Below are 25,734 nucleotides of genomic sequence, written 5' to 3'. Positions count from 1 at the left end.
TGATCTGCAGCTGTTCTCTTAATGGTTTCCACAATGAGGCTCATGACTTTGAACTTTTGAGGCACATCAAATATGTGAAGCAAGTTAATTGCATGGCCTCTGATCATCTTGTGATCACCTGACTTTGGCAAGAGAGTGTGCCTGAGGATCCAGTTGATTGTTGGCAAGCCTGACAGAAGGTGATGTACTGATCCAAACTTGTGTGTCTCAAGAGAAGCATCTGGGATCTCTTTGTACATATGTGCCATGCTGTTGTGATCCTTCTTCTTCTTGGCATAGACATCCAAGTCATTTTCACTCTCCTCAGGAGCATTGATCAATTTTGCCCATTCTTCAACCGTTGACTGGTACCTCGTACCTTCAGACATCTAGACAATTCTTCCATCTAGGTAGAAATGAGCTGTGGAGTAGAACTGCATAATAAGCTCATCATTCCACTTTGTGAGCTTCTGAGCCACAAACTCATTGACTCCACATGCCTTGAAGCTGTCATATACACCAGGGAAGTGATCTTCATTTTCCTCAATGAATTTCCAGTCTACCCATGTCATGTCACACACGATGGGCTTCTTGTCAAGTAAGATGGTCTCATAGAAGTCATGTTGTTCCTTTGTATGGAACCTATAGTCCACAGCAGTCCTTCTCCTGGTGGCATATGGATCAGACTCTCTCCATAGCTATAAACCTGAATACTTTCTGATTTTCATGTTCTCTGCAACCGGGTGAGCATCATTGTGATCTGGAATTTTGGGCTTCAACTTTCTCAAAACGACATAATCATCTTCTTCTTCAGCAGCTTGAGGCACTGGGGCCTTGTTCTTCTCATCAGTAGGGATGTTCTTGGTGCTCCTCTTGGGTTTTGGCTTTGGAGCTGGAGCAGCAGTCTTAGGCTTAGATGGAGTAGCCCCTGCCCATATAGCATCTCCCATAAGCTTTGGAGCTTTGGGTGCTGGTGCTGCATCCTCTTCCTCTTCCTCTTCTTCAGAGTCTTTCATTATTTAAGATCTCCCAAGCACTCTGGCAGTGGTCTTCTTGAGCCTTTCCTTTCTTTTCTTTTCTACCACAACCTGTTCTTTGGGTGCAGATCCCAAAGTCTCTTGAGTGGATGTTCTGGCTTTTGACATGGGAACTCTCTTGGCAGGAACCTTTTGCTTCATCCCTGGCTTAGTGGCAGCAGCGGTGCCATATTCCTTTTTTAGGACTTTCCTCTTTGAGGTGGCCTCTTCCTCAATAGCAACATAGTCCTCATCCTCAGAATCTAAGGTTTTCTTCTTTCTGGTCCTGGTGGCTGCCTTAGGCAAGTTGCTGGGTGTACTCCTGCTTCCTTCATCAAAGCTGCTAGAGGGACTAGTGCCCTCACTCATGTTCACTTGCTCCTTAGACTTGTTCTGACTGTCACTCTGATCCAACATGATGCAAACACTGACAGCAGACCCTGTGAATAGATTATAGATGAGGTAGATTTGATAAGCATCACAAAGTACAGAGGTTTTTGCAAAAGAATGAGTTAAAAACTTGGTTTTAGTTTTCCACAGAAAGCATTTTGGATCTACCGATTTGCATACTCGGTGATACCGAAGCAGCTTTTGGAACCTAAACTAGTGAACTCGGTCAGACCGAGTCACAGTTCGGTGGCACCGAGACTGTTAGGGTTTCACAAAGTATTGAACTCGGTCACACCGATTTGCAATTCTTGGTCAGACCAAGAACCACATGTGCAATGGCCTTAACCAAATCGGTGGAACCGATTTCAACAACTCGGTCGATCTGAGATGGTTTCGGCGGAAACCTAACCCTAAATTTTCAATTCATGACTAAACTACGAGTGATTTCGCTGGATAGAGTGATCTCAATCATGGCAAGATACATGGCAAAACAATGTGCTAAGAATCGGAGGGGGGAATAGCATAAGGATCAAGTCCATACCCTAGTGCGGCGATGGACTTGCTACGGCGGCAACGGCGGAGATGATTCCCGTTGACGGCGGTGGAGACCGGCGGCGGGAGGCAGCTGGCGATGAGGAGGACGATCCGGAGACCCTGGGAGGCTGAGTAGGCTGAGCGCGGGCGAAGAGGTTCAGAAAATTTTCCAAATTTTGGGCCGCGGATAAATATAGCCTGACTCTGTCGGTGTGACAGAGTGGAACAACTCGGTGGCACCGAGATTCATAACTACAAGCAGTTACTGAAACTCGGTGTGACCGAAAAGTTCAAATCAGTTGCACTGAGATTGAAAACCTAGATCGACTTAGTGATCTCGGTATGACCGAAATGGATGAATCGGTCAGACCGAAACGCATAAAGAAGTTTTGGCAGTTTAAGTCTATGACGAATCGGGGACTCCGAGTGCTCCTCACACAGAGTGGTTCGAATCTGACTTGATCAAACTTTGTGATGTAGCATGAATAGAGTTTGAGACGAGAAAAGCATAGATAGCTAGAGAAGGCATTCTTGTCCATCCACTTGGCAAAAGAAAAAGGAACCAAACAATCAAAACAACAAGTGGATGTCCTCGAATGAGTAAACTATGCAACCAACATGCTCACACAATAAAATGGCAAATGAAATATGTGGCAAAACATGCACAACCAATTCTAGCATCTATCAAGCAATTTGCGATGACTAGGTCGTCTATATATGAGTATATTGACTTAGGAGTCAAATGAGAACATTCGATCATAGGTCATACTCATCGTTTAAGAACAAATGGGGTTACCATTTTTACATAAAGCATTGTTGTGTTCACACCATTAGAGTTGCTTTAGCTCAATTTTAGAGTAAAGCTCCCCCAGATGTGAGATCCCCCCTAAGAGGGATGAACTAACCTTGGGTTTTGTCGATGATGACTTCATGTAGGTGTTGAAGATGTGGATGCTCAATGTTGATGTAGATCATTTGGAGCAATCCTTTGGAGTGAGTTGCACTTTCAATACCTACACGGGTTAGTCCCACAAGGAACAAACAAGGATATCCGTAGACATAGAGTGATGCACACACAAGATGATGTCTATGAAAGCATTAGGTTACCTTGTCCCTTGTCTTACCAACAAGAGGTTTTGTGACTCCTTGAACTAGTGCAAGATGTGGAAGTTGATTGCACTTGTTCTTGCCAAAATGATAAGAGTGAAGTATGTTGGCGGAGTCACCCTCAAGAACTCTCTAGTTCTTTTTCTTCGGGATCCACATCATCTTGATGGGAATCCTTGGAGTTGTAGTCGTACTTGATGAAGTAGAACTTGATGTAGTCTTGGGAACCCACTTGACCAAGGCCTTGGGTGCTTCTTCGAAAGCATCAATTTCCTCTTGAAGCTTATCCTTGCCTTTTTGCTTGTGATCTTGTGGTGGAAGATCATCTTGAGCTCGTGTCCCTTTGAAGGAAGTAGGATCATACTTCTCTTGTTGAGGAACAAACTTCGTCTTGGGGTATTGATCTTCTTCCCACTCAACTCCATTGGCATTGAACTTCCATTCAAAACCGACACCTTGGTTCTTCCGGTGCCTTCCTTGCTTGCGTACAATTTCCTCGAATTGCTTACTCCTGGCAAGGCTCTTGTAAACACCTTTCTCTATAATTCCCTTCAATAAGCTATTTTCTTTCTCAAGTGTAACTTGGCTAAGAGAATCATTAGGGGAATCAAGAGAACTACTAGAAGCAACAACATTAGATTTAGCATGATTATTGTTACTACTAGAGGAAGAATCTTTCTTGTTCTTGTTACTAGACTTGACTTGAGGCATGTAAGTGGATAAGAGTAAACGCTTGGCAATGTAAGAAGAAATTTTCTTGCGAAGATCATCATTGATTGCCTTTAAGAACTCATGCTCTTGTTCAAGGTTGAGTTTTTCAAAACGTAATTTCTCATGAGTCCTTAAAAGTTCTCGATGATCTCCTAAGATAGTTTCATGAGCTAACTTAAGAGGTTTTAGTTCTTTAGTTAGAAACTCAATCTTCTCCTTATCATTGTCATTCGTTTTATCTTGATTAGCATGATTAATTGACGTTTCATCATAGTATTCATCACTAGAGTTGTCAACAAGTAAATCATCATCACCTAACAAGTCATCTTCATCACTATTGAAATCAACATACTCGGGGTGTGATACCTTTGGGCCTTTAGCCATGAAGCATCTTCGAAGTCCTTCATTTGGTGAATCAAATATTTCATAGGAGTTGGTTGACACAAGTGCTAGACCGGCAACACCTTCATCTTGAGTATATTCGGAGTCGGAGTGATAGCTTCTCCCGGAGTGATTGTCGGGGTTGGAGCCGGATACCCATTCACCAACATGGGCTTGATGTCTTCGTTTTGTGTAGCTCCTTGATGACTTGTCCTTCCTTTCCGAATCTTTGCTTCTCCGAGATGTTCTTTGTTCATAACGATCATCTCTACTCCTTCTCTCTCTTGATGGTGATTCTTCTCTTCTACTTCTTCTTTTTGGAGAATCTTCTCTTCTTTTGTAGGGTGTCGTACACTCATTGGAATAGTGTCCGGGTCTTCCACAATTGTAGCAATTTCGCTCTCGACTAGAAGATCTTTTGTCATTGTAGGACCTTGACTTGGAACTTCTCTCTTTGCTTCTACTCTTGTAGAACTTGTTGAAGTTCTTCACCATTAGGCTCAATTCTTCATTGAAGGTTTGTTTCTCACTTGATGATGTGGGAGCTTCACATGAGGCTTTGTAAGCACCACTTGACTTGTTATGGAGCTCCTCCTTATCCTTGAGTGACATCTCATGAGCAACAATTCTTCCAATGACTTCCGTTGGCTTGAGATCTTTGTAATTGGGCATCATTTGAATCAATGTACATACAGTATCATATTTTCCGTCCAAAGCTCTTAGGATGTTCTTGATGATGAATTTGCCGGTCATCTCTTCACACTACAAAAAAAAGACACATCTGTGACATTTTGGGCCGAAAAAAAAAATTTCTGTCATACATATGACACTTCTATGACGATAATTGTGACAAAACCCGGTATCATCATAGATGTGGTGGGCTCCTACTTCTATGACAAAAAATCATGAAAGAAAATGGGCTTTTCGTCCTAGGCGGGCCGGAGCCACAGCTGCATGACATTCTTTGGGCCGTCCATGACGGAAAAAATGGTGGTAGAAGCAAGGGCGAGGAAAATTTCGGGGAGTTCCCGGTTATGGTGGGAGGTCGGGGGCCGAGCAATGCGCGTTTCTCTCGTACACGTACGCATGTGTGTGCGAGGCGTTGGCTCTAACTGAACCCGAGTGAGGCGTTGGGCTCTAACTGAACCCGAGCGATTGCACTGCAGGCTACGCATTACTGAACCCGAGCGATCGATCGATGGCTGTTAACTGAACCCGATCGAGCGATTCCTTCGCTACTGCTGCTAACTGAAGCCGATCGATGGGATGAAAAGTGAGCGTTGTGGGGGGGGGGGGGGTTGGATGAACAGTTAGCGGTGGCATTGCCTCTGGATGAACAGGACTCCGTGGTGTGGTGGAGGGCTGGATAAACAGTAGACGGTGGAGGGGTGCCCGTGGAGGGGTGGATGAACAGGACCCCGTGGTGTGGAGGGATGGATGAACAGTAGACGATGGAGGGGCGCCCGTGGAGGGGTGGTTGAACAGGACCCCGTGGCGTGGAGGGCAGGATGAACAGTAGAGGGTGGAGGGGTGGTTGAACAGTAGCTGGTGGAGTAGCACGCGGTGGAGGCTGGATGAACAGGAGCCCATGGAGGCTGGAGGAGGTCGACGGTGGAGATGAACAGTATCCCGTGGAGTCCCATTTTGCGGTATGCCACACCCCTCCCGATGAACAGGACCCCCGTTTCGACCGTAGCGCTCCAACACAAGTCTGTTTCCTTCGTTTTGCGGTACGCCACACCCCTCCCGATCAACAGGACCCCCGTTTCGACCATAGGAGATCTGTTTCCTCCGTTTTGCGGTGCACCAGATGATGACCCACAAGTATAGGGGATCTATCGTAGTCCTTTCGATAAGTAAGAGTGTCGAACCCAACGAGGAGCAGAAGCAAATGATAAGCGGTTTTCAGCAAGGTATTCTCTGCAAGTACTGAAATAAGTGGTAACAGATAGTTTTGTGATAAGATAAATTGTAACGAGCAACAAGTAACAAAAGTAAATAAAGTGCAGCAAGGTGGCCCAATGCTTTTTGTAGCAAAAGACAAGCCGGAACAAACTCTTATAATAGGAAAAGCGCTCCCGAGGACACATGGGAATATGGTCAAGCTAGTTTTCATCACGTTCATATGATTCGCGTTCGATACTTTGATAATTTGATATGTGGGTGGACCGGTGCTTGGGTGCTGTTCTTACTTGAACAAGTATCCCACTTATGATTAACCTCTATTGCAAGCATCTGCAACTACAACAAAAGTATTAAGGTAAACCTAACCATAGCATGAAACATATGGATCCAAATCAGCCCCTTACGAAGCAACGCATAAACTAGGGTTTAAGCTTCTATCACTCTAGCAACCCATAATCTACTTATTACTTCCCAATGCCGTCCTCTAGGCCCAAATAATGGTGAAGTGTTATGTAGTCGACGTTCACATAACACCACTAGAGGCTAGACAACATGCATCTTATCAAAATATCAAATGAATACCAAATTCACATGACTACTAATAGCAAGACTTCTCCCTTGCCCTCAGGAACAAACGTAATTACTCACAAAGCATATTCATGTTCATAATCAGAGGGGTAATAATATGCATATAGGATCTGAACATATGATCTTCCACCAAAGAAACCAATTAGCATCAACTACAAGGAGTAATCAACACTACTAGCAACCTACTAGCACAATCCTGGACTTTGAGACAAGAATTGGATACAAGAGATGAACTAGGGTTTGGAGATGAGATGGTGCGGGTGAAGATGTTGATGGAGATTGCCCTCTCCTGAGAGGAGCGTTGGTGATGACGGTGGTGATGATTTCCCCCTCCCGGAGGGAAGTATCCCCGGCAGAACAGCTCTGCCGGAGCTCTAGATTGGTTCCGCCAAGGTTCCGCCTCGTGGCGGTGGAGTCTCGTCCCGAAAGGTTCCTTCTAATTTTTTTCTCATCGAAAGACTTCATATAGGAGAAGATGGACGTCGGAGAGCCACCAGGGGGCCCACGAGGTAGGGGCGCGCCCTAGGGGGGGCGCCCCCCACCCTCGTGAGCAGGGTGTGGGCCCCCTGGCCTTCATCTTTGGCGAGGATTTTTCTTTATTTATTTTAAGATGTTCCGTGGAGTTTCAGGACTTTTGAGTTGTGTAGAATAGGTCTCTAATATTTGCTCCTTTTCCAGCCCAGAATTCCAACTGCCGGCATTCTCCCTCCTTATGTAAACCTTGTAAAATAAGAGAGAATAGCCATAAGTATTGTGACATAAAGTGAAATAACAGTCCATAATGCAATAAATATCGATACAAAAGCATGATGCAAAATGGACGTATCAACTCCCCCAAGCTTAGACCTTGCTTGTCCTCAAGCGAAAAGCCGATAACAATAAATATGTCCTCATGTTTAGAGGTAGAGGCGTCGATAAAAATAAAATACGGACATGAAGGCATCATGATTATTCTCATAACAGCAACATATATAGATTTTTTCATATGATTACTTATGTTCAAGTGATGATCTATTCACAATGCAAAAGTATAAATCATAAACCTTATTGGGCTCCAACAAACTATAATCTCAGTCATTGAAGCAATTGCAATTTATGATAACATCGGAAAGAGTCTATGTCAGACCTAAAAAGCAAGTCCACATACTCAATTATCATTTAGTCCTCCATAATTGCTAACACTCACGCAATACTTGTGATTATGAAGTTTTAATCGGACACAGAGAAAGATAGGGGCTTATAGTTTTGCCCTACAACCTTTTACCTCAAGGGTAATGTCAACAATAATGGTTCATGCTCCCCCTACATCCAATTAGATATATATATATATATATCATGTTCTTTCCAACATGCTGAGCTTGCCAAAGGATAAAATGAAAAAGAAAAGGTGAAGATCACCATGACTCTTGCATAAGGTAGAAGATAATAATAAAGGATAGGCCCTTCGCAGAGGGAAGCAGAGGTTGCCATGCACTTTTATGGTTGGATGCATAAAATCTCAATGCGAAAGAATGTCACTTTATATTGCCCCTTGTTATATGAACCTTTATTATGCAGTCTGAAGCTTATTTATCCCACACCAATCAATCATACATATTTAGAGCAATTTTTATTGCTTTGCACCGATGAAAACTTACTTGAAGGATCTTACTCAATCCATAGGTAGATATGGTGGACTCTCATGGCAAAACTAGTTTAAGGGTATTTGGAAGCACAAGTAGTATTTCTACTTGGTGCTGAGAATTTGGCTAGCATGAGGGGGAAAGGCAAGCTCAACAAGTTATAGGATCCATGACAACATACTTTATCTCAGATATAAGAAAGACATAACTCATTACGTTGTCTTCCTTGTCCAACATCAACCCTTTAGCATGTCATATTTTAATGAGTGCTCCCAATCATAAAAGATGTCAATGATAATATATCTATATGTGAAAACCTCTCTTTCCTTATTACTTCCTATTGATTGCAACAATGACCAAAGCTATGTCTGTCAACTCCCAACAACTTTTAATCAACATACTCTTCTATGTGAAGTCATTACTCTCAATAAGATCAATATGAACTTTTTTTTGTTTCTTTTTATTCTTCTCTCTTTTCTTTTATTCACGCAAGATCATGGCAAAATAATCAAGCCCTTGACTCAACACTAGTCTTTATTATATATAGCTCATGGTCTCGATTACAAAGAGAGATCATAAAGCAAACTCAAAACTAGATCATGCCATAAACTTTATTCTACTAGACCAAGATACTTCTAATAGGATCGAACTAAGAAAAAACGGTAAAGATAGGAGTTGTGATTGTGATACGATACCGTGGCACCTCCCCCAAGCTTGGCAGCTGCCAAGGGGAGTGCCCATACCCATGTGATTATATCTCCTTCGTCGGTGAAGAAGCTGGAGGTGACGGATAATCGCACATCGAGCGTAAGAGGTCCTCCAGCTTGCGAATAATGTCCTTGAGTGCAACAATATGCTCCTTCAACAAAATATTTTCTTGTGTGAGATACTTGTTTTGTATACGAGCTAACTCAATCATCTTGAAGGCTTCGATCTCAGTTGGGGTAAGAAGGTTATGATCAAGTTGGAGTATGTCTTTTGCTGCTGGAGCTTGATCCTCCGTGGCCTTCTTGATCCTTTCATCCTTGTTGACCCTCGTGGGTTCTTCCCTCTTCAGATCTATCTTCATTAGCCAAGCATCGTTTTCACCATTGTTGGAGGACGGAGATGACATGATGCCTAGCCTGGAAAACCTTGACAGAAAACAGCTCGAAACAAGAACAGAGGAGGTTTGCGTGATACGGGAGTCAAAACCTTCGGGAGGTTATATAATGAATTTTTACCTACCAAAATACGTAACGTGCAAGAAAACGGAGTCCGGAAGGCACACGAGGTGCTCACGAGGTAGGGGGGCAGGCCCAGAGGGGTAGGGCACGCCCACCACCCTCGTGGGGCCCTCGTGTCCGGCTGCTACTTATTTTTCTATTTTTCTAAATATTCCAAAACGGAGAAATATTGCCTTAAAAATTGTTTTGGAGTCGGTTTACTTACCGTACCACATACCTATTCCTTTTCGGAGTCTGAAACGTTCCGAAAAGTGTCCCTTATGTATTCCTTCGGGGTTACGGTTTCAATAATATTGGTTTCAACATTTATGGGATTACCTGAGATATAATGTTTGATTCTTTGACCGTTTACCACCTTCGGATTTGTGCCCTCGAAGTTGTTGATTTTTATGGCACCGGAACGATAGACCTCTTCGACAACATAGGGGCCTTCCCATTTAGAGAGAAGTTTCCCTGCAAAAAATCTTAAACAAGAGTTGTATAGCAATACATAATCACCAACATTAAACTCACGCTTTTGTATCCTTTTGTCATGCCATCTTTTAACTTTTTTTAAACAACTTGGCATTTTCATAAGCTTGGGTTCTCCATTCATCGAGTGAGCTAATATCAAATAACCTCTTTTCACCGACAAGTTTGAAATCATAGTTGAGCTCTTTAATAGCCCAATATGCCTTATGTTCTAGTTCAATAGGTAAGTGACATGGTTTTCCATAAACCATTTTATACGGAGACATACCCATAGGATTTTTGTATGCAGTTCTATAAGCCCATAATGCATCAAGTTTCTTAGACCAATTCTTTCTAGACCTATTTACAGTCTTTTGCAAAATTAATTTGAGCTCTCTATTGCTCAACTCTACTTGACCACTAGACTGAGGGTGATAAGGAGATGCAATTCTATGATTAACATCATATTTAGCAAGCATTTTACGGAAAGCACCATGAATAAAGTGTGAACCACCATCAGTCATTAAATATCTAGGGACTCCAAACCTCGGGAAAATAACTTCCTTAAGCATTTTAATAGAAGTGTTATGATCACCACTACTAGTTGGAATAGCTTCTACCCACTTAGTAACATAATCAACAGCAACTAAAATATGTGTGTATCCATTAGAGGCAGGAAAAGGTCCCATATAATCAAAGCCCCAAACATCAAACGGTTCAATAACAAGAGAATAATTCATAGGCATTTCTTGACGTCTTCTAATATTACCAATTCTTTGACATTCATCACAAGACAAGACAAACTTACGGGCATCCTTGAAGAGAGTAGGCCAATAAAAACCAGATTGCAATACCTTATGTGCAGTTCTATCTCCAGCATGGTGTCCTCCATAAGCCTCAGAATGACACTTGCGTAGGATCTGTTCCTGTTCATGCTCAGGTACACAACGTCTAATAACACCATCTACTCCTTCTTTATAAAGATGTGGGTCATCCCAAAAGTAATGTCTTAAATCATAGAAAAACTTTTTCTTTTGCTGGTATGTGAAGCTAGGTGGTACAAACTTAGCAACAATATAATTAGCATAATCAGCATACCATGGAGTACTACAAGAAGTACTTATAACATTTAATTGTTCATCAGGAAAGCTATCATTAATAGGTAGTGGGTCATCAAGAACATTCTCTAACCTAGACAAGTTGTCTGCAACGGGGTTCTCAGCTCCCTTTCTATCAACAATATGCAAATCAAATTCTTGTAGCAAGAGAACCCATCTAATAAGTCTAGGTTTAGCATCTCTCTTTTCCATAAGGTATTTAATAGCAGCATGATCAGTGTGAATAGTTACTTTAGAATCAACAATATAAGGTCTGAACTTATCACAAGCAAATACAACTATTAAAAGCTCTTTTTCAGTAGTAGCATAATTTCTTTGAGCATTGTCTGGAGTCTTACTGGCATAATAAATAACATTTAATTTATTATCAACTCTTTGCCCTAGAGCAGCACCTACAGCATAATCACTAGCATCACACATAATTTCAAAGGGTAAATTCCAATCAGGTCGCTGAACAACAGGTGCAGAGACTAATGCTTTCTTAAGTATTTCAAATGCTTCTACACAATCATCATCAAAGACAAATGGTATATCTTTTTGCAATAAATTATTCAGAGGCCGATAATTTTTGAGAAGTCCTTAATGAACCTCCTATAAAATCCGCCGTGACCAAGGAAACTTCTTATACCTTTGATGTCCTTGGGACATGGCATCTTTTCAATTGCATCGACCTTGGCTTTATCAACTTCAATACCTCTTTCAGAAACTTTATGCCCCAAGACAATACCTTCATTAACCATAAAGTGGCATTTTTCCCAATTCAAGACAAGATTAGTTTCTTCACATCTCTGCAAAACTCGATCAAGATTGCTCAAGCAATCATCAAAAGAGGAACCATAGATGGAAAAATCATCCATGAAAACCTCACAAATCTTTTCACAAAAGTCAGAGAATATAGCCATCATGCATCTTTGAAAGGTAGCAGGTGTATTACATAGACCAAAAGGCATACGTCTATAAGCAAAAGTACCAAAAGGGCATGTAAAAGTAGTCTTTGATTGATCTCTAGCCGACACAGGTATTTGAGAGAAACCAGAATAACCATCTAGAAAGCAATAGTGTGTATGTTTGCATAATCTTTCTAGCATTTGATCAATAAAATGTAAGGGGTAATGATCTTTCTTAGTAGCTTTATTTAATTTGCGAAAATCAATTACCATCCTATAACCTGTGATAATTCTTTGTGGAATCAATTCATCTTTATCATTAGGAACAACAGTAATACCTCCCTTCTTAGGAACACAATGGACAGGACTCACCCACTGACTATCAGCAACGAGATAGATTATACCTGCCTCTAGAAGCTTGAGTATTTCTTTTCTTACCACTTCTTTCATTTTAGGATTCAGACATCGTTGAGGATCACGAACTGGTTTGGCATCTGCTTCCAAATTTATTTTATGTTAACATAGACTGGGACTAATGCCCTTAAGATCATCAAGAGTATATCCAATAGCAGCACGGTGCTTCTTCAGAGTTTTCAATAATCTTTCTTCTTCATGCTCTGAAAGGTTAGCACTAATAATAACAGGACATATCTTCTCTTCATCAAGATAAGCATATTTAAGATTATCAGGCAAAGGTTTAAGCTCAAACACGGGATCACCCTTGGGTGGAGGAGGATCCCCTAAAATTTCAACAGGCAAATTGTGTTGCAGAATAGGTTCCTGTTTAAAGAATACTTCATCTATTTCCCTTCTTTCATTCATGAACATATCATTTTCATGGTCTAGCAAATAGTGTTCTAAAGGATCACTAGGAGGTACAGCAATAGAAGCAAGACCAATAATTTCATCCTTACTAGGTAATTCTTCCTCACGATGTTGTTTACTAAATTTAGAGAAATTAAACTCATGAACCATATCATCCAAGCCAATAGTAACAACATTTTTGTGCAATCTATGGTAGCATTAACAGTATTTAAGAAGGGTCTACCAAATATAATGGGACAAAAGCTATCTTGTGGGGAACCAAGAACAAGAAAATCAGCACAATATTTAGTTTTCCCACACAAGACTTCAACATCTCTAACAATTCCCATTGGTGAAATAGTATCTCTATTAGCAAGTTTAATAGTAACATCAATTTCTTCTAACTCAACAGGTGCAATGTCATGCATAATTTCTTTGTATAAGTCAATAGGTATTGCACTAGCACTAGCACCCATATCACATAAGCCATGATAACAATGATCTCCTATTTTATCAGAAATAACAGGCACGCCTACCACATGTCTATGTTTATCTTTATCACAAGGTTTAGCAATTCTAGCAGTTTCACCTTCGAACTAAATAACATGCCCATCAATATTATCAGACAAGAGATCTTTAACAATAGCAATATTAGGTTCTACTTTAACTTGCTCAGGAGGTGTATAAGTTCTAATATTGCTTTTACTAACAACAGTTGAAGCTTTAGCATGATCCTTTATTCTAACAAGGAAAGGTTGTTTCTCAACATAAGAAGTAGGAACAATAGGATCATTATAAGTGACAGTCTTTTCTTCAACTTTAATAGGTGCAGCTACTTTTACTTCTATGGGAGGATGATATTTAAACCACATCTCCTTAGGGAGATCAACATAAGTAGCAAAAGATTCACAGAAAGAAGCTACTATCTCAGAGTCAAGTCCATATTTAGTGCTAAACTTACAGAAAATATCGGTATCCATAAAAGATTTAACACAATCAAACTTAGGTGTCATACCTGACTCCTTATCTTCGTCGAGGTCCCAATCTTCAGAGTTGTGTTTAATTCTATCCAATAAATTCCATCTGAATTCAATAGTCTTCATCATAAAAGAGCCAGCACAAGAAGTATCGAGCATGGTGCGGTTGTTTTCAGAAAGCCGAGCATAAATACTTTGCATAATTATTTCTCTCGAGAGCTCATGATTGGGGCATGAATATAACATTGATTGAAGCCTCCCCCAAGCTTGAGCGATGCTTTCTCCTTCGCGAGGCCAGAAATTATATATATAATTGCGATCACGATGAACAAGATGCATAGGGTAATACTTTTGTTGAAATTCCAATTCCAATCTTTTATAGTTCCATGATTTCATATCATCACATAGCCTATACCATATCAATGCGTCTCCCTTCAGAGATAAAGGGAAGACCTTCTTCTTAGCAACATCATCGGTATACCTGCAATCTTAAATAATCCACAAACTTCATCCACATATATTAAGTGCTCATCAGGATGCTTTGTTCCATCTCCTGTAAAAGGGTTAGCTAATAGTTTTTCCATCATACCCGAAGGAAATTCAAAAGGAGTTTCATTTTCAATAGGTTCAGTTGGTTGAGGAGCAACTCTTTGCTCTACTGGATGGGGTGAAGATACCCCGAACAAGCCCCTCACAGAATTACTTTCCATAGTAGCAAGTGACAGTAAATTTCAGCACACTATATAAATTTTTCCTTACCAAATTCCACCTACCAAAGGCGCTACACACCCCGGCAACAGGGCCAGAAAAGAGTCTTGATGACCCACCAGTATAGGGGATCTATCGTAGTCCTTTCGATAAGTAAGAGTGTCGAACCCAACGAGGAGCAGAAGGAAATGATAAGCGGTTTTCAGCAAGGTATTCTCTGCAAGTACTGAAACAAGTGGTAACAGATAGTTTTGTGATAAGATAAATTGTAACGAGAAACAAGTAACAAAAGTAAATAAAGTGCAGCAAGGTGGCCCAATCCTTTTTGTAGCAAAGGACAAGCCGGAACAAACTCTTATAATAGGAAAAGCGCTCCCGAGGACACATGGGAATATCGTCAACCTAGTTTTCATCACGTTCATATGATTCGCGTTCGGTACTTTGATAATTTGATATGTGGGTGGACCAGTGCTTGGGTGTTGTTCTTACTTGAACAAGCATCCCAATTATGATTGACCTCTATTGCAAGCATCCGCAACTACAACAAAAGTATTAAGGTAAACCTAACCATAGCATGAAACATATGGATCCAAATCAGCCCCTTACGAAGCAATGCATAAACTAGGGTCTAAGCTTCTGTCACTCTAGCAACCCATCATCTACTTATTACTTCCCAATGCCTTCCTCTAGGCCCAAATAATGGTGAAGTGTTATGTAGTCGACGTTCACATAACACCACTAGAGGCTAGACAACATACATCTTATCAAAATATCAAACGAATACCAAATTCACATGACTACTAATAGCAAGACTTCTCCCTTGTCCTCAGGAACAAACGTAATTACTCACAAACCGTATTCATGTTCATAATCAGAGGGGTAATAATATGCATATAGGATCTGAACATATGATCTTCCACCAAAGAAACCAATTAGCATCAACTACAAGGAGTAATCAACACTACTAGCAACCTACTAGCACCAATCCCGGACTTTGAGACAAGAATTGGATACAAGAGATGAACTAGGGTTTGGAGATGAGATGGTGCTGGTGAAGATGTTGATGGAGATTGCCCTCTCCCGATGAGAGGAGCGTTGGTGATGACGATGGTGATGATTTCCCCCTCCCGGAGGGAAGTATCCCCGGCAGAACAGCTCTGCCGGAGCTCTAGATTGGTTCCGCCAAGGTTCCGCCTCGTGGCGGCGGAGTCTCGTCCCGAAAGGTTCCTTCTGATTTTTTTTCTCATCGAAAGACTTCATATAGGAGAAGATGGACGTCGGAGAGCCACCAGGGGGCCCACGAGGTAGGGGGCGCGCCCTAGGGGGGCGCGCGCCCCACCCTCATGAGCAGCGTGTGAGCCCCCTGGCCTTCATCTTTGGCGAGGATTTTTCTTTATTTATTTTAACATGTTCCGTGGAGTTTCAGGACTTTTGGAGTTGCGCAGAATAGGTCTCTAATATTTGCTCCTTTTCCAGCCCAGAATTCCAGCTGCCAGCATTCTCCCTCCTTATATAAACCTTGTAAAATAAGAGAGAATAGCCATAAGTATTGTGACATAAAGTAAAATAACAGTCCATAATGCAATAAATATCGATATAAAAGCATGATGCAAAATGGACTTATCACCAGACCCCTCCTGATGAACAGGATCCCGTTTCGAACGTGGCCGGTCGAACACAAGGCCGTTTCCTCCGTTTTGCGGTACGCCAGGCCTCGTTTCCATCGCCTGTTCCGTCCAAGCCCTCCCGATGAACACGACCACGCATTCCGTTCCGACCCAGCCGGTTGGCTCCCACGTGTTCCATTGCCTCCCCATGAACATGACGCATTCCATTGCCTCCCCATGAACACGACGACGACGCTGTTTCTCCGTTCCGACCCAGGCATGTACACGAGCCCTGGCCGTACGTATGCGCGAGTAGGCGTTCGAGACCCCGCCCGTATGTACACATATGTGGCCGTATTTCCTTTCTTGCCCCTTGGCCGATGTACGTACGTGTACATGCTACATGCGCGCCTCTACTACGACACGTGCGCGCCTCTACTACGACACATGCGCGCCTCTACATCGACCAGTATGTACATACACGTCCGTGACCAGAATGACAACGCTATTACGCATCGACCAGTTGGGTCTCGACTGTCAGGCACTTCCTTACCTGCAAAGATGTAGCTGGTGGGTCCCAGTAGTCAGGGGGCGAATCGTTTTTTTTGCCCAAACGCACTTCCTTGGGTGCGAAGATGTAGCTGGTGGGTCCCAGCAGTCAGAGGGAAACATTTTTTTCATGAAATATAGTGGCCCGTCCGGTAGGTCCCAGCTGTCAGGTGGAGGAATCATTATTTTCCGCGTAATAAGGAGGCACTTCCTTGCTGCGGCCGTGGACCCAGCTGTCAGCCTCTCCACGTATAGTCCACGTCCGATGGAAGTCGTTCCTTGACCGCGTTGACCACGCCACGCCAAGAGCACCAGGGTGGTGGACGAAGGCGAAGCCTAGGAAGGGGACAACACGGAGGCAGGGAAGACTCGGCAGTTGTTTCCCACACGGAGGGGAGTACGACTATGCGAGGGTTTACTGGTTCGTCTGTCGTCGCCGGAGAATAACAGCAGGTGTGGGTGAGTAGAGGGATGGCTAGGCCAGCGATGGGAGTATAGTCGGGCGGTGAGGCCTGCGCGGCAGCACAGCCGGCGCTTGTTTGAGCGGCTGGAGCAGGAAGAGCATAGATTGAAGAAGCACGACGGCCGTTGGATGGACATCCAACAGTCAGTGCTTGTGCGTCAACCTTTTTTGAGGAAAGCCTCAAATCTGTGGAAAACAGCATACAACCCATTTGCTATTATTTCTAATAATTTATAGCCCATTTGCTAATTCTTAAGGTTTTTTTGGAGCCCATATTCTTTTTGTTAGCATTACAGCCCATATTGTGGCAACGGTTAAAAAATTATACGAAATTTTGCATATTTCGGTGCGGTCCGAACTGTTTTTAATCCCGAAATTTCGACTCACATTCAAAATGATTTCAAAAATAAATGTATATCAATATAAAATTCAACAAATTCTCCACGCATAAAAATTAATGTAATTTAAAATCTTGAAATGAAAAAAAGATATTTGAAACTAATTGCCGGTTTGATGTGTTTTAAAAATGTACAACCCATTTCTCATTACTGATGGGCCATTTTCTCGGCCAGCCGAATGAAAGCTCTCCTTGTCTTGAAAGATTTGCAGCCCAACAGGCCTGACAAAGCGACTTACTTGCCAAATCACAAAAAAACTGGGTTGTGGCCGTGGACCCAGCTGTCAGCCTCTCCATGTACAGTACTCTTCTGATGGAAGTCGTTCCTTGACCATGTTGACCACGCCGCGCGGAGAGCACTACGGCGGTGGACGACGGCGAGGCCTAGGAAGGGGACGACGCGGTAGTGGAAGCCCGCGCGGAGAGGACTACGAGGGTTCACTGCTTCGGCTGCGGTGTGAGGCTGCCGTCGCCGCAGGGCCTGGCCAGCGGTGGGAATAGTAGGGGGCGGTGAGGCCTCTGTGGCAGCACAGCCGGCCGCGGGAGGCAGGAGCATGCAGCACGACCGGCGCTGCTTTGGGCGGCTGGAGCAAGAAGACCAGAGGTTGAAGAAGCACTATGGCCGTTGGATGGACATCGTACGGTCACTAGAGCTAGAATCGTTCATATTGACTAAGTTGACAAAGCCCTTCATCCCCGTCAACTTAGTAGGCCCACAATTCAGCCTCCCAGCAAGGTGGGTCCCAGCTAGCCGGGGGAGTATTCATTTTTTTGTGCGTAATAAGGAGGCACTTCCGGTGGGTCCGAGGTGACAGTGGGGGGAACGTTTTTTTCGCGAAATACGGTGGCCCGTCTGGTGGGTCCCTGCTGTCAGGTGGAGGAATCATTATTTTCCACATAATAAGGAGGCACTTCCTTGCTGCCGCCGTGGACCCAGCTGTCAGCCTCTCCACGTACAGTCCATGTCCGATGGAAGTCGTTCCTTGACCACGTTGACCACGCCGTGCCGAGAGCACCAGGGCGGTGGATGACGGCGAGGCCTAGGAAGGGGGCGACGCGGAGCTGGTGAAGACGCGACAGTGGATGCCCACGCGGAGAGGAGTATGAGGGTTCACTCGTTCGGTTGCGGTGTGAGGCTGCCGTCGCCGCAAGGCCTGGCCAGTGGTGGGAATAGTAGGGGGCGGTGAGGCCTTCGCGGCAGCACAGCCGGCCATGGGAGGCAGCAGCAGGCGGCACGACCGGCGCTGCTTTGGGCGGCTGGAGCAAGAAGACCAGAGGTTGAAGAAGCACTACGGCCGTTGGATGGACATCGTACGATCACTGCAGCTAGAATCGTTTATATTGACTAAGTTGACAAAGCCTTTTGTACGTCAACTTAGTAGGCCCACAGGCCAGCTTCCGAAATGGTGCGCCACAGATGTCAGGGGGAGGAATCATTTTTTGGGCAGGTGAAGCTAGAATATCTGAGATTGAAGAAGAAGCACGGCATCTGTTGGATGGACATCCAACGGCCACTGCTGCTAGAACCGTGTGTTGACTATAAGTTGACAAAGCCTTGCATACGCGTCAACTCTGTTTTTTTAGGGGACGCATTAACTTAGTAAGGCCAGAAGTGTGTGGCAGAGAACTTATAGCCTATTTGAGATTTGTAAGAATGTGTAGCCCATTTTTGAATTCTAATGGAATTTACTACAGCCCATTTACAGTTTGTTAAAAGTACATCCCATTTCAACCAACCGTTCAAAACAGAATTCAATAAAATTTCCCACATTTTGATGGGATCTGAAATATTTTTATCCCAAAATTTCTAGCCAGATTAAATACAATTTCAATATAAATTTATATTATGTAAAAATCCAACGAAACATTGCGCTCGCAACAATTAATGAAATTAAAATTTTGAATATCCAAAAATAATATTTTATAAAGTAATCACGTGTTTGGTGCATTTTTTTATAGTTACTGCCCACTTTTTATAATTACATCCCATTTATTATTTCTTAAAGCCCATTTTCTTGTTAAGCCTAATGCGTCCCTCCTAGGAAAGATTTGCAGCCCAGCGGGGCGGAGAATAACAACTTGACCTTTCCTGGGTATTCCTAAAAAAAGTATAGCTGGGCTAGCCATTTTCAGCTTGAAAAAAATTAATATCCGGGCTGGATATCTGGCCTGGGCTAGACGGGCCACAGCCCGCCTAGTTAATACCTACAACGATGTTTTCGTTGTTGTTCAGAGGAGAAAAATTAATATCTGGGCTAAACATCGAAAAACTCTGCAGTGCTCACACCTCAAAAACACAAATACTGCTCAAGCTACTTGGTCCCAGCTGTCGGCCGCTTCATGTGCAATTCTCTCGTTTATTGACTACTACTACATAGGTTGACAATGGTGTGGGACCGTGATGTCAAGAAACCAGGGGGAAGCAAAATAAATTACTCCAGTGAGCGCTTCCACCTCTGCCTCGTTGTCTCCCGTGGAAACCCCTTTCCTCCCTTTTTTTGCTCTGGCAAGGACCGATGCATGCAGCACGTCCATGCAGTTATTAGGCAAGAAATAAAAGCGCTTTGCATGATATGAATTACGATGGCCTGCATGGGTAGCTAATAAGGCATCCTCTTAACTGCAGTGATTAAATGTTGTGTTTACAAGAGAGAAATATTCTTCTTTTTCCACCAATCTGCTTGCACCTAGGTCGTGATGCACCTTCTAATACGACTTATTCACCTAAACGGAGGGCGTATAGTTATATATATATATATAATAAGGAGGCACTTGCGTATGTGAGGCTATGGACCTGGTGGGTCCCCATTGTCATCCTCTCCAAGTAAAGTCATCTCCTCGCCCGCGCGCGCTTTCCGCCCGAAACAGTCAGCGCCGCCCGCCCCGCTTCCCGGTGCAGGCGATTGCTCTGCCTTCAAACGACACAAGTGTCGTCCGTCCGTCCATTTGCTGCCGACATTAATGATACGCGATTGCCGAGGCAGCTACTCCGGCACCACACGTCCGTCCCTCCGCCCGCCCACCATTGCTATATAAACTGATGCGCCGGCCATAGCCGCAGTCATCCGCATCCGTTCCCTTTCTCCTGTCCACACCACTACTGCCCACCACGGCTTCCTCGCGCTACAGCGCTCTTCAGGACAGGCGGACGACGGACCACAAGGAGATGGCAGCCATTGCTGCCGACCGGCTGGCCGGCAGGCAGCCGGAGGACGACGATGTCCCGATGGAGAACATGGTAGTCGATGATCCGGCGCCAACCCCCTCCTCCGCGCCATCCTTGCCGGTGCATTGCACCATGACCATCGGCGAGGCCCGTGCCCAATATATGGACAGTGTGAGACAGATGCGTCCGGAGTAGTTCTGGGAGGCGCGGGCCGACGACGCCTACAACCACCATCTCCTCCAGGAGCACTTGCAGGCGGAGGAGCAGATCACCGCGGAGCGGGCGGAGCAGGAGGCGCTACTCGACTCGTACCGCACCGCCCGCAAGGGCCGCCTCGAGCGCTGGCGGTACCGCATGCAGGTGGTGGAGGCTGCGGCCGCTTAAAAAGAGGCTAGCAAAGAGGGTGATGAAGCAGGCAAGGCGCTGTTTGGCGAGACCGAGGACGAGGCAGAGGACAATGCCAGCTCCGACGAGTCCCCGCTCCGCTGGTGTCGACGAGGCCCTGCTCCGCCGAGGCCTTGTGGCGCCAACAATGAGGCAGGGGACACCGCCAGCTCCGCCGAGGCCCCGCCCCGCCAACAACGAGGCAGAGGACATCGCCAGCTCAGCCGAGGACCCACCCTGCCGACAACGCGGGGGAGGATTTCCACCGCTCCGCTGAGGCGCCGCCCGCCGGCAACGAGACAGAGGACATCACCGGCTCCGCTGAGGCCCCGCCCCGCTGCCAATGAGGCCGCGCCACACAGAAAACGAGGAAGAGTAGAACATGGTAGGTCGCCGCCGCTCGGGTCCAAGTAAGGCCACCGCTGCTACCCTCCTATTGAAGCCAAGCTAGGCGGGTTGACCATTAACGGCCAGTTAGCTTCTTGGCGGCGACGTGGAGTCGGGGAGTTCTGCTGGAGAATAACGCTGCTTCTACTTAACTGCTGGTGCAGTTGGCTGACTGACACATGGGCCCAATAGGCCACATGTTAGTTACGCAACTGCACCTGCAGTTAAGTCACTGAAGCTTCTGTTCGGCTCAGGGGGACACAGGTGGGTAGCTTCGGTTAATTAATTATACCTCCAGCGCACCCCTTTTTAGTTGAAGAATGTATGAAATGTAATGAAATCTGGCATGTTTATATGAAATCCGACCGTGTATGAATGAATTTATTTCGATCAGTTCAAATTCCTATATCACTGGCATTGGATGAACATGCAAAACAATATGTACTAGCATTATTCCCAGGGTGATCACCTCGTTTGCCGCAGCTTCACATGTACTCCCTCCGGTTCTTTCTTGTCTGCATACAAGTTTTGTCTGCAGTCAAAGTATCTCTACTTTGACCAATCTTATACAAAAAAGTATGCACTTTCACAACGTCCAAAGTAAAAAGGAACAGAAGGAGTACAAAGTGTTTGAGCAGCTTTTTAGCGTTTCTGTACATTGCAATCAAACACACAGGCCTGGCAATTCATAGAGAACATTCAAAACAATCGATGATTATGCATCTCAGCGACTCACATGTCAGAGGCAATATTTACTTCACAACTAAAGAATAAAGAAAAAATTGATCGACGCTGCTGACAGCAAAGGGCGTCCCATTCGAAAATATCAAACGCATGTCTTGCTAAAATCAATGAGCAAAATTTGACAAGGTTGTCCCATTCGAAAATATCAAATGCCTACGATTGTGGAATGGGCAGGGTTTGCCATCAGTCCAGACATTGACATGGCACCTCATGCTAAATAAACCAGCTGTTCTTTTTGTGCAGTTCCACCAAAATCAACCAAATTCGTGCGTAGCTTGTATGATTTCGCCCTTATATGTTGCAATGCCTTGAACTTATCGGCACATCCTTTCTTGTGGTGGCAATGAATAATTCGATGTAATCATGAACATTTTGTGCAGTTCCCATTGAAATCAAGCTGAGCACCCCTGTTTGCACAAATACAAAAAAGTGATTAGTATAGAGCAAACTGTACTCTGAATTGACAGTTTCAACAGGCACATACATGGTCCATGTAGAGCACACTTTTAGAAAAATGGAACTCAGCAGAAACAATCCTAGAACAACATTGTACTCGCGCATCACAGCAAAAAAATGGAGATTTTGTCAGTCCTTCTGAGCTGACGTTAGTTTGGTCTTGTGGGGAGTAATGTAACCATCCTTCAACTGCTCCTTCTGATGATAAGATAGACAGGGCTTCTTCATCCTGGCATAATCGGAACTAGTCACTTCACGTACTCCATATTCTTTTTCAGAGGAAGATGATCCTGTTGTGCAAAGACAAGAGGACTACTAAATGCTAGCATCACTGTTTGCTCGAAAAAAGGAAAGGAAATATTTAAAACAGCACAGATGAAGCACTTCTCAAGGACAATACCAGTTTTTCATGACAGTATCTAAACAGTAGCACAGCACCAATAGCGATGACAAAGCTCAATCATATGGATGAAATTAGTGGGCGAGTACCAACCTTTGTCAGGAGGCTTATTGTGTAGAGCATACATATGAAGCAATTCTTCGGAATCATCTGTTGCTATCTACGGTGGTGGCCATGCTTACTATATACTCCTCGATTAGTTTAATGGTTCCAACATCTTCTTGTGCAGTTCCACTAAAATATATGGTATCTTCAAAGAAGATCCCTGTTTGCACAAGTAGAGATAATTACATATTACATTAAGAGTGGCATCAAATCAGTGGCAAAACAATTGCTCGCTCCAGCCATAGCAATAAATTAAGATGCAAAACTATATCATTACTTGTGTCATCACAGTTCCAGTGCTTCATTACAACACCGGGAGTTGATTTTTGTTTTTCTTCCCCTTGTTCTTCCCCTTCATCACTTGGTTCAATAACAAACAAGCTTCGCCTTCAATGTAATATTTGGCATGTCAATTAGGGAGCACAAGTATAGTACTAAACTTAATTTTCTAATGAAAGTGGCAAAATACAGGCCAGCAGTTGTGAAATATCCTTATCTTACCTCAATGGGATATTACGGTGCACATACAGATTGGAAGTCTTGTCTCCATTTGTGCAGTTCACTAAAATCAAGCAACATCATCGTACAAGTAGCACAACATAAGAATGCAAACTGCAGAATCGTGTGAAAGAAGGCTAGTACTGACCTCTCATGATGCGGAATTCAAACAATTCACAAGAAGAAGATCTGAACCAAATTCGCCTTAACGGATAGGATGTAAGATCTCCTCTTGTGCAATTCCAGTAAGATCAAGCAATCAAGCAACGTTGTCAGTGTGACATTTTGGTTGAACTGCACAAAACACTCTTAAAACAAAAATGTTTTGTGCAGTGCAACAAAAGGTCACAATGGCAACGAGGTGAAGCAGATAACCCTGTTTACACAAAGGTGCAAAGGAAACAATTAGTGGTCAATAACAGTGGATGAGACAGAAGCCAACAAAAAGAAGTATCTACCTTATCTAAATGGGAAAGAAAGCAAGACAGTAGCATTTCTCAAACGGTGGCATTGATTAATATTAACATAGAGATTATATTAACAATAAAATTCGTTAAACATGTAATTTGCTTTTAACTGTGGCATTGCATCAATTTTCCAGCGGCATTATTAGAGGGTGTTTGTTTACAGGGACATTTTGGTGTAGGGACTAAAAAAACTCCGTGTCAGTCCCATCTAAACCAAAGAGGAGGGACTTTTAGGGACTAAAAGTGGGCATTTGGGACTAAAGAAAGAAGACCCCGAGGGAGTCTTTTTGGGACTTTTTCCAACAGTTGCCCCTGCCTCGCATCGCACCTTGTCTCTATTAGTTCATTACTAGGGGTAACATGGTCTTTTAGCATGTCATTTAATAATCTCTAGTCCATGTTTAGTCCCTGGAACCCAACAGGTAGGGACTAGGGAGTTTTTAACCAAACAGGGCCTTATATTAACAACAGCTAATGAGTTGCACGGGACAGTGGACGCACCAGCACCATGTGCATCTACCGATGTACTGTGGTCATGCATAGTCTGTTGCAACAAAGAACAAACAACCAAGGAGCATATTTGTGTTGGTCCCAGTTTTGTTATCTTTAGACGCCTTTCCCTATGTGAGCGCATCAAATCTAGTCCTGCTCAAACTCTACAGCCTTGTCCCTTCCTTTCCTTTTTGAACTAGTACTTTCGGCCCTTCCTTTCCTCTTTGAACCATGTCCTAGATTTATGCAATACAACTTTCCCCACTACTTTCCCCCATTCCTTTCCTCTTTGAACCACGTCCTAGATTAATGCTATACAACTTTCCCCCTTCATTTCCTCTTTGAACCACGTCCTAGATTCATGCTATATACAACTTTTCCCACTCCTTTCCTCTTTAAACCATGTCCTAGATTCATGGTATACATGCAGCTAGAGCAATGTATGCGGAGTAAGTAAATTATACCTTAAGGTTCTGGGGGCGTGGTTCGGTGGGCGACGGGACGGCGGCGAAGAAGAAGGGGTCGGAGGCCCTCCCGCGCTGCCGCTGGGTGGAAAGTGAACACCTACGCCGGTAGTCCCTCGCCGACGGCGACAGCGTTAAGCCTCCTTCCCTTCCCGGCGGACAGATCCTGCCGGCTCTTTGAGCAGCAGTGAGGGGGGAGAGAGGCCAACGATGTCTTGTTTAGATCTGGAGAGGGCGAGAGAGTGTGAAGAGAGCAACTACAAGCGCTGAGGCTCCAGCGGAAGAGGGCGAGAGAGTGTGAAGAGAGCAACTACAAGCGCTGAGGCTCTAGCGTGTATATATATATACTGGAGAGAGAGTGTGAAGCGTGCAAACCCTAGAAAACATTTTGACCAGTCAAAGAATCCTCCTGGCACAAATTATGCTCAAGTGTTGTTATTGAACCTGAGACCTCAAGTTTGATGAGCGAACAGGCTAACCAGCTACACAACCCTCCCATTATGTTCAACGAGAGGGAAATAACCTTTTATACATTCTTGCATTCATGTGACAAGCATGCCGTGTTTTTTTTGTGTGTGTGGGAGTCATTGGGATTTCAATCATAATCGTGTCATGTGGCTTTGGTGGTAAGACTATCCAAAGTGGTGCAGAAATAATGCAGCCTTAGTCACCTTACCTCTCTTTACATTGGGTCCCACCAGTCAAAGGGTGAAACAAGCAAATTAATAAGAAAAATTAAAAGCGCCAGCGGT

Source organism: Triticum urartu, chromosome 7, assembly GCF_003073215.2.
Source record: "Triticum urartu cultivar G1812 chromosome 7, Tu2.1, whole genome shotgun sequence".
NCBI lineage: Eukaryota > Viridiplantae > Streptophyta > Magnoliopsida > Poales > Poaceae > Triticum > Triticum urartu.
The sequence above is the reverse complement of the archived record's forward strand: the minus strand, read 5'-3'. Positions refer to the sequence as shown.